This window comes from Triticum dicoccoides, chromosome 1A (genome assembly GCF_002162155.2).
Source record: "Triticum dicoccoides isolate Atlit2015 ecotype Zavitan chromosome 1A, WEW_v2.0, whole genome shotgun sequence".
Taxonomy (NCBI): Eukaryota; Viridiplantae; Streptophyta; class Magnoliopsida; order Poales; family Poaceae; genus Triticum; species Triticum dicoccoides.
In genome coordinates this window covers 365,558,165-365,569,654 of record NC_041380.1, presented here as the reverse complement: position 1 = coordinate 365,569,654, position 11,490 = coordinate 365,558,165, and positions in this window count along the sequence as shown.

The window sequence follows — 11,490 nt, the reverse complement described above, 5'->3', positions numbered from 1 at the left end:
ACAACGGGTTGCGGGAGAGTGGACCGCTGTAGATAGAGGGGGGAAGGTGATGGAGATGTTGGTGAAGATGGCGGAGGTGTTGGTGTAGATCGCAGTGATGATGATGATGGCCACGACAGCGTTCCGGCACCATCGGAAGAGAAGGGGAGAGGGGGCCCCTTCGTCTTCTTCTTCCTTGACCTCCTCCCTAGATGGGAGAAGGGTTTCCCCTCTGGTCCTTGGCCTCTATGGCATGGGAGGGGCGAGAGCCCCTCCGAGATTGGATCTATCTCTCTGTCTCTCTCTGGTTCTGCGCTCTTAGATTCTTCCCTTTCACCGTTTCTTATATTCCTGGATATCCGTAACTCCGATTGGGCTGAAATTTTAACACGATCTCTATCCAGATATTAGCTTTCTTGTGGTGAAAGAAGGGCATCAACCACCTTATGAGTGGCCCACGAGGGTCAGGGGTGCGCCCAGGGGGGCAGGCGCGCCCCCTGCCTCGTGGCCACCTCGGGCACCGTCTCGCGTGGATTTTTCTTCCCAAAAATCATATATATTCCAAAAAATTCTCCGTCAGTTTTTATCCCGTTTGGACTCCGTTTGATATGGATATTCTGTGAAACAAAAAACATGCAACAAACAGGAACTGGCACTGGGCACTGGATCAATATGTTAGTCCCAAAATAGTATAAAAAGTTGCCAAAAGTATATGAAAGTTGTAGAATATTGGCACGGGACAATAAAAAATTGTAGATATGATAGAGACGTATCAGCATCCTCAAGCTTAATTCCTGCTCGTCCTCGAGTAGGTAAATGAAAAAAAAGATAATTTTTGATGTGGAATGCTACCTAGCATAATCTTGATCATGTAATCTAATCATGGCATGAATATTAAGATACGAGTGATTCAAAGCAATAGTCTATCATTTGACATAAAAACAATAATACTTCAAGCCTACTAATAAAGCAATCATGTCTTTTTAAAATAACATGGCCAAAGAAAGTTATCCCTACAAAATCATATAGTCTGGCTATGCTCCATCTTCACCACACAAAATATTCACATCATGCACAACCCCGATGACAAGCCAAGCAATTGTTTCATACTTTTGACGTTCTCAAACCTTTTCAACTTTCACGCAGTACATGAGCGTGAGCCATGGACATAGCACTATAGGTGGAATAGAATATGATGGTGGAGAAGACAAAAAGGAGAAGATAGTCTCACATCAACTAGGCGTATCAACAGGCTATGGAGATGCCCATCAATAGATATCAATGTCAGTGAGTAGGGATTGCCATGCAACGGATGCACTAGAGCTATAAGTGTATGAAAGCTCCAACTGAAACTAAGTGGGTGTGCATCCAACTTGCTTGCTCATGAAGACCTCGGGCAATTAAGGAAGCCCATCATCGGAATATACAAGCCAAGTTCTATAATGAAAATTCCCACTAGTATATGAAAGTGATAACCAAGAGACTCTCTATATGAAGAACATGGTGCTACTTTGAAGCACAAGTGTGGAGAAAGGATAGTAGCACTGCCCCTTCTCTCTTTTTCTCTCATTTTTTTATTTTTTTGGTGGGCTTCTTTGGCCTCCTTTTTTTATTTGGGCTTCTTTGGCCTCTTTTATTTTTTTGTAAAGTCCGGAGTCTCATCCCGACTTATGGGGGAATCCTAGTCTCCATCATCCTTTCCTCACTGGGGCAATGCTCTAATAATGATGATCATCACACTTTTATTTACTTACAACTCAATATTACAACTCAATGTCTAGAACAAAGTATGACTCTATATGGATGCCTCCGGCGGTGTACCGGGATATGCAATGATCTAGCGTAGCAATGACATCAAAAAACGGACAAGTCATGAAAACATCATGCTAGCTATCTTACGATCATGCAAAGCAATATGACAATGAATGCTCAAGTCATGTATATGATGATGATGGAAGTTGCATGGCAATATATCTCGGAATGGCTATGGAAATGCCATGATAGGTAGGTATGGTGGCTGTTTTGAGGAAGGTATATGGTGGGTTTATGGTACCGGCGAAAGTTGTGCGGTACTAGAGAGGCTAGCAATTGTGGAAGGGTGAGAGTGCGTATAATCCATGGACTCAACATTAGTCATAAAGAACTCACATACTTATTGCAAAAATCTATTAGTCATCGAAACAAAGTACTATGCGCATGCTCCTAGGGGGATAGATTGGTAGGAAAAGACCACCGCTCGTCCCCGACCGCCACTCATAAGGAAGACAATCAATAAATAAATCATGCTCTGACTTCGTTACATAATGGTTCACCATACGTGCATGCTACGAGAATCACAAACCTCAACACAAGTATTTCTACTAATCCACAACTACCCACTAGCATGAATCTAATATCCACCATCTTTATATCGCAAAACTATTGCAAGGAATCAAACATATAATATTCAGTGATCTACAAGTTTTATGTAGGATTTTATGACTAACCATATGAATGACCAATTCCTATCATCTCTCTAAATAGATATAAGTGAAGCAAGAGAGTTTAATTCTTTCTACAAAAGATATGCCCATGCTCTAACAAATATAAGTGAAGCAAAGAGCATTCTACACATGGCGGTTTTCTATGTAAAGAGAAACAGGCAATCCAAACTTCAAATGATATAAGTGAAGCACATGAAGCATTCTATAAAGCCATACTCAAAAGATATAAGTGAAGTGCAATGAGCATTCTATAAATAAACCAAGGATTGTCTCATACCAGCATGGTGCATAAAAGAAAATTGAAAACTAAATGCAAAAGACGCTCCAAGTTTGCACATATCGCATGAACGAAACGAATCCGAAAACATACCGATGCTTGTTGGAGAAAGAGGGGATGCCTTCTGGGGCATCCCCAAGCTTAGACACTTTAGTCTCCTTGAATGTTTATTTGAGGTGCCTCGGGCATCCCCAAGCTTGAGCTCTTGCCTCTCTTCCTTCTTCTCACATCGAGACCTTCTCGATCATCGAACACTTCATCCACACAAAACTTCAACAGAAAACTCGGTAAGATCCGTTAGCATAATAAAGCAAATCACTACTCTAAGTACTGTTGCAAACCAATTCATATTTTGTTTTTGCATTGTGTATACTGTAATATAACTTTTCCATGGCTTAATCCACTAATATAAATTGATAGTTTCATCAAAACAAGCAAACTATGCATCAAAAACAGAATCTATCTAAAATATAACAGTCTATAATAATCTGAACATTCACCATACTTATGATACTTGAAAAATTCTACCAAAATTAGGAAAAATACAAAATTTGTATAGGAAGACAGTTCAAAAAGAATCAGAACCATTCGATGTTTTAGTTAAAAATGTAAAATCGCGCACTACAGCCAAAGTTTCTATCCTGCACCGTACAGACCATCAAGCAAATGTAAACATCCTAAAGGCAAACCTTGGCACAATATTTTTATAATACAATAATTGTACAAGTTGATAATTATTTTTATTGAAAATTTTATGTAATCAAGATTCACAAAGTTTCCGTGAGCATGAACAAAGTTCAAGGCTAGCTCCCACTTCAACAATGCTTATCTTTCTCACTTTCACTTCCCTATTTGAAAAGGTTTTGGGTTCCCCTATTTATTTTTGTTGATTTTTAAACTATATAAAAGCACTCAACAGAAATAAATGACTCTCTAAAACTTCCGGGTTGTCTCCCTGGCAGCGTTTTCTTTAAAGCCATTAAGCTAGGCATATAGTGCTCAAGTAATGGATCCACCCGGATCCCAAGGTATATCAAAGCCAATTTTAATTAACAATGATTTGTAATTTAGTGGTGAGCACAAGGTAACATATATCATGTAATGACGAAGTCTAACTCTCTTCCTATGCATTGGCATGTCATAAAAGAACAATTCATGCACACAAAGTAAAGGCCAATGCATAGTATAAACAGTTTCTTGCAATTTTATCATATTGGAAACATAGAGAGGTGGAGATATAGTTCCTCTCTCATAATAATTGCAAGTAGGAGCATCAAGCGCATGCATATTATATTCATCAAAATCATCATGTGCAACGGTAAAAGGCAACCCATTAATATATTCCTTAATAAGAGCAATCTTCTCCGATATAGTGTAGTTGGGAGAATTCAAAAAGATAATAGGACTATCATGTGTGGGTGCAATAGCAACAATTTCATGTTTAACATAAGGAACTATAGCAACTTCATCTCCATAAGCATAATTCATATTGTCATCTTGGCCACAAGCATAGCAAGCATCATCAAAAAGGGATATTTCAAGAGAATCAAAGGGATCATAATAGTCATCATAGAAATCATCCTTCAGTAAGCACGAAGGGAAATTAAACAATGTATGAGTTGAAGAGTTACTCTCATTATAAGGTGGGCATGGGTAGCTAATCCACTCTTCCTCCTTTTGTTCTTCGCTCTCCTCCTCATCTTTTTCATCCAACGAGCTCATAGTTTCATCAATTTCTTCCTCCATAGACTCCTGCAAAATATTATTCTCTTCTTGGACAGCGGGGTAGTCCTCAATATATAGTTCAACGTAGGCATTAGAAGCATAATTATCATAGCAATATTTAAGTATGTCAAAATTTTCAGATTTGTAAAGAGTAGCATCATACGTTTCAATCAAAGAAGCAATTTCATAAGCACCCTTAAAAGCAACAAATTCTTCAATTTGTTGAACATCATAGTAACTATAAACACCCTTAGCATACAAAGATACGATTCCATTATCACTAAACTCACATTGATAGGGAAGGTGTTTCTTAGGGTTTTTAGAACAACAAGTAATATCATATATTTCGCATAAATTCCAATCATAGCATTGCAAACGATGAATTTGACCCAGTAAAATTTTCCCTTTTTCAGATATTCTGTGTCGCACATAACAAGCATGCTCATCTAAAGATTTGCCCTCAACTAAGCTAGTTGGGGTTTCAGCACGAGCACATAGGGATCGAAGATGATCCAAGTAATAAGCTTCAGTAGTGTGATAGATTTTGAGTGGTTCTTCAACCATTGGTTTAGTAGGTACAACTAATTTTTTTTGGTATTTTGCGTTCCCTACCCATAACTAAAGATAGAAAAAAACTAAGAACAACAAATAAAAAGTACTTAGTGATAAATCAAACAAGCACACACGAGAATATTCACCCCACGCTATTGCTCCCCGGCAACGGCGCCAGAAAAAGGTCTTGATAACCCACAAGTATAGGGGATCGCAACAGTTTTCGATAAGTAAGAGTGTCGAACCCAACGAGGAGCTAAAGGCAGAACAAATATTCCCTTAAGTTCTATCGACCACCGATACAACTCTACGCACGCTTGATGTTCGCTTTACCTAGAACAAGTATGAAACTAGAAGTACTTTGTAGGTGTTGTTGGATAGGTTTGCAAGATAATAAAGATTACGTAAATAAAAAGTAGGGGCTGTTTAGATAAAGAAACAATAAAGTAAATATAGCGAGTGCGGAAAAGTGGTGGTAGGAGTTGTGAAATTGCCCCTAAGCAATTGACTACTTTACTAGACCGATAGCAAGTATTATGTGGGAGAGGCCATTGCTAGCATGTCATCCCTGACTTGGAATTCTATGCACTTATGCTTGGAACTATCAGCAAGCATCCGCAACTACTAATGTTCATTAAGGTAAAACCGAACCATAACATTAAGGTATATTGGTCCCCCTTCAATCCCGTATGCATCAATTTCTATGCTAGGTTGAAGCTTATGTCACTCTTGCCCTCCAATACATAGTCCTATCGACATACAACTAACCCTAGGGTGTGATCCACGCGCGCAATCATATGATGGGCACCAAAGGACAGCAACATAACCACAAGAAAATTAAATCAATCATAGCAATTCATCAACCACCGATAGGACAACGAAAATCTACTCAGACATCATAGGATGGCAACACATCATTGTATAATAATATGAAGCATAAAGCACCATGTTCAAGTAGAGGGTGCAGTGGGTTGCGGGAGAGTGGGCCGCTGTAGATAGAGGGGGGAAGGTGATGGAGATGTTGGTGAAGATGGCAGAGGTGTTGGTGTAGATCGTGGTGATGATGATGATGGCCACGGCAGCATTCCGGCGCCACCGGAAGAGAAGGGGAGAGGGGGCCCCTTCGTCTTCTTCTTCCTTGACCTCCTCCCTAGATGGGAGAAGGGTTTCCCCTCTGGTCCTTGGCTCCATGGCATGGGAGGGGCAAGAGCCCCTCCGAGATTGGATCTATCTCTCTCTCTCTCTGGTTCTGCGTTCTCAGATTCTTCCCTTTCACCGTTTCTTATATTCCCGGAGATCCGTAACTCCGATTGGGCTGAAATTTTAACACGATCTCTATCCGGATATTAGCTTTCTTGTGGCGAAAGAAGGGCATCAACCGCCTTACGGGTGGCCCACGAGGGTCAGGGGCGCGCCCAGGGGGGCAAGTGCGCCCCCCTGCCTCGTGGCCACCTCGGGCACCGTCTCACGTGGATTTTTCTTCCCCAAAATCATATATATTCCAAAAAAATCTCCATCAGTTTTTATCCCGTTTGGACTCCGTTTGATATGGATATTCTGCGAAACAAAAAACATGCAACACACAGGAACTGACACTGGGCACTGGATCAATATGTTAGTCCCAAAAATAGTATAAAAAGTTGCCAAAAGTATATGAAAGTTGTAGAATATTGGCATGGAACAATCAAAAATTATAGATACGACGGAGACGTATCACATGTCATACTTTGGTTCGGCGGTATTGTTGGATGAAGCGGCCCGGACTGACATTACGCGTACGCTTATGCGAGACTGGTTCTACCGACGTGCTTTGCACACAGGTGGCTGGCGGGTGTCAGTTTCTCCCACTTTAGTTGAACCGAGTGTGGCTGCGCCCGATCCTTGAGAAGGTTAAAACAATACCAACTTGATGAACTATCGTTATGGTTTTGATGCGTAGGTACGAACGGTTCTTGCTCAGCCCGTAGTAGCCACGTAAAACTTGCAACAACAAAGTAGAGGACGTCTAACTTGTTTTTGCAGGGCATGTTGTGATGTGACATGATATGGTCAAGACATGATGCTATATTTATTGTATGAGATGATCATGTTTTTTAACGGAGTTATCGGCAACTGGCAGGAGCCATATGGTTGTCGCTTTATTGTATGCAATGCAATCGCCCTGTAATTGCTTTACTTTATCACTAAGCGGTAGCGATAGTCGTAGAAGCAATAGTTGGCGAGACGACAATGATGCTACGATGGAGATCAAGGTGTCGCGCCGGTGACGATGGTTATCATGATGGTGCTTCGGAGATGGAGATCACAAGCACAAGATGATGATGGCCATATCATATCACTTATATTGATTGCATGTGATGTTTATCCTTTATGCATCTTATTTTGCTTTGTTTGACGGTAGCATTATAAGATGATCTCTCACTAAATTTCAAGATAAAAGTGTTCTCCCTGAGTATGCACCGTTGCCAAAGTTCGTCGTGCCGAGACACCACGTGATGATCGGGTGTGATAAGCTCTACGTCCATCTACAACGGGTGCAAGCCAGTTTTGCACACGCAGAATACTCGGGTTAAACTTGACGAGCCTAGCATATGTAGATATGGCCTCGGAACACTGAGACCGAAAGGTCGAGCGTGAATCATATAGTAGATGTGATCAACATAGTGATGTTCACCATTGAAAACTACTCCATTTCACGTGATGATCGGTTATGGTTTAGTTGATATGGATTACGTGATCACTTAGATGATTAGAGGGATGTCTATCTAAGTGGGAGTTCTTAAGTAATATGATTAATTGAACTTGAATTTATCATGAACTTAGTACCTGATAGTATTTTTGCTTATCTATGTTGTTGTAGATAGATGGCCCGTGTTGTTGTTCCGTTGAATTTTAGTGCGTTCCTTGAGAAAGCAAAGTTGAAAGATGATGGTAGCAATTACACGGACTGGGTCCGTAACTTGAGGATTATCCTCATTGCTGCACAGAAGAATTACGTCCTGGAAGCACCGCTGGGTGCCAGGCCTGCTGCAGGTGCTGCTGACAACTTTAAGAACGTCTGGCAGAGTAAAGCTGATGACTACTCAATAGTTCAGTGTGCCATGCTTTACGGCTTAGAACCGGGACTTCAATGACGTTTTGAACGTCATGGAGCATATGAGATGTTCCAGGAGTTGAAGTTAATATTTAAAGCAAATGCCCAGATTGAGAGATATGAAGTCTCCAATAAGTTCTATAGCTGCAAGATGGAGGAGAATAGTTCTGTCAGTGAGCATATACTCAAAATGTCAGGGTATCATAATCACTTGACTCAACTGGGAGTTAATCTTCCTGTTGATAGTGTCATTGACAGAGTTCTTCAATCATTGCCACCAAGCTACAAAAGCTTCATGATGAACTATAATATGCAAGGGATGAATAAGACTATTCCCGAGCTCTTCGCGATGCTAAAGGCCGCGGAGGTAGAAATCAAGAAGGAGCATCAAGTGTTGATGGTCAATAAAACCACCAGTTTCAAGAAAAAGGGCAAAGGGAAGAAGAAGAAGGGGAACTTCAAGAAGAACGACAAACAAGTTGCTGCTCAGGAGAAGAAACCCAAGTCTGGACCTAAGCCTGAGACTGAGTGCTTCTACTGCAAACAGACTGGTCACTGGAAGCGGAACTGCCCCAAGTATTTGGCGGATAAGAAGGATGGCAAGGTGAACAAAGGTATATGTGATATACATGTTATTGATGTGTACCTCACCAGAGCTCGCAGTAGCACCTGGGTATTTGATACTGGTTCTGTTGCTAATATTTGCAACTCGAAATAGGGACTACAGATTAAGCGAAGACTGGCCAAGGACGAGGTGACGGTGCGCGTAGGAAATGATTCCAAAGTCGATGTGATCGCCGTCGGCACGCTACCTCTATATCTACCTTCGGGGTTAGTTTTAGACCTAAATAATTGTTATTTGGTGCCAGCATTAAGCATGAACATTATATCTGGATCTTGTTTGATGCGAGATGGTTATTCATTTAAATCAGAGAATAATGGTTGTTCTATTTATATGAGTAATATCTTTTATGGTCATGCACCCTTAAAGAGTGGTCTATTCTTGTTAAATCTCGATAGTAGTGATACACATATTCATAATGTTGAAGCCAAAAGATGCAGACTTGATAATGATAGTGCAACTTATTTGTGGCACTGTCGTTTGGGTCATATTGGTATAAAACGCATGAAGAAACTCCATACTTATGGACTTTTGGAATCACTTGATTATGAATCACTTGGTGTCGGTGTCAAAATCGGCGGATCTCGGGTAGGGGGTCCCGAACTGTGCATCTAGGCCGGATGGTAACAGGAGGCAGGGGACACGATGTTTTACCCAGGTTCGGGCCCTCTTGATGGAGGTAAAACCCTACGTCCTGCTTGATTAATATTGATGATATGGGTAGTACAAGAGTAGATGTACCACGAGATCAGAGAGGCTAAACCCTAGAAGCTAGCCTATGGTATGATTGTATGTTGTGGTTGTTGTCCTACGGACTAAAACCCTTCGGTTTATATAGACAGCGGAGAGGGTTAGGGTTACACAAGGTCGGTTACAAAGGAGGAGATATCCATATCCGTATTGCCTAGCTTGCCTTCCACGCCAAGTAGAGTCCTATCCGGACACGAGACGAAGTCTTCAATCTTGTATCTTCATAGTCTAACAGTCCGGCCAATGGAGATAGTCCGGCTGTCCGGAGACCCCCTAATCCAGGACTCCCTCACTTGGTACTTGCGAACCATGCCTTATGGGCAAGATGACTAAAACGCCGTTCTCCGGAACTATGGAGCGAGCAATAGATTTGTTGGAAATCATACATACTGATGTATGTGGTCCGATGAATATTGAGGCTCGCGGCGGGTATCGTTATTTTCTCACCTTCACAGATGATTTGAGTAGATATGGGTATATCTACTTAATGAAACATAAGTCTGAAACATTTGAAAACTTCAAAGAATTTCAGAGTGAAGTGGAAATCATCATAACAAGAAGATAAAGTTTCTGTGATTTGATCGTGGAGGAGAATATTTGAGTTACGAGTTTGGCCTACATTTGAAATAATGCGGAATAGTTTCGCAACTCATGCCACCCGGAACACCACAGCGTAATGGTGTGTCTGAACGTCGTAATCATACTTTACTAGATATGGTGTGATCTATGATGTCTCTTACTGATTTACCGCTATCGTTTTGGGGTTATGCTTTAGAGACGGCTGCATTCACATTAAATAGTGCACCATCAAAATCCGTTGAGACGACACCTTATGAACTATGGTTTGGCAAGAAACCAAAGTTGTCGTTTCTTAAAGTTTGGGGCTGCGATGGTTATGTGAAAAAGCTTCAACCTGATAAGCTCGAACCCAAATCAGAGAAATGTGTCTTCATAGGATACCAAAAGGAAACTATTGGGTACACCTTCTATCACAGATCCGAAGGCAAGATATTTGTTGCTGAGAATGGATCCTTTCTAGAGAAGGAGTTTCTCTCGAAAGAAGTGAGTGGGATGAAAGTAGAACTTGATGAGGTAACTGTACCTACTCCCTTATTGGAAAGTAGTTCACCACAGAAAACGGTTCCTGTGACATCTACACCAATTAGTGAGGAAGCTAATGATGATGATCATGAAACTTCAGATCAAGTTACTACCGAACCTCGTAGGTCAACCAGAGCAAGATCTGCACCAGAGTGGTACGGTAATCCAGTTCTGGAGGTCATGTTACTTGACCATGACGAACCTACAAACTATGAGGAAGCGATGATGAGCCCAGATTTCGCAAAATGGCTTGAAGCCATGAAATCTGAGATGGGATCCATGTATGAGAACAAAGTGTGGACTTTGGTTGACTTGCCCGATGATCGGCAAGCCATCGAGAATAAATGGATCTTCAAGAAGAAGACAGACGCTGACGGTAATGTTACTATCTACAAAGCTCGACTTATTGCGAAAGGTTTTCGACAAGTTCAAGGAGTTGACTATGATGAGACCTTCTCACCAGTAGCGATGCTTAAGTCCGTCCGAATCATGTTAGCAATTGCCGCGTTTTATGATTATGAAATTTGGCAAGTGGATGTAAAGACTGCGTTCCTGAATGGATTTCTGGAAGAAGAGTTGTTTATGATGAAACCTGAAGGTTTTATCGATCCAAAGGGAGCTAACAAAGTGTGCAAGCTCCAGCGATCCATTTATGGACTGGTGCAAGCCTCTCGGAGTTGGAATAAACGTTTTGATAGTGTGATCAAAGCATATGGTTTTATACAGACTTTTGGAGAAGCCTGTATTTACAAGAAAGTGAGTGGGAGCTCTGTAGCATTTCTAATATTATATGTGGATGGCATATTGCTGATTGGAAATGATCTAGAATTTCTGGATAGCATAAAAGGATACTTGAATAAGAGTTTTTCAATGAAAGACCTCGGTGAAGCTGCTTATATATTGGGCA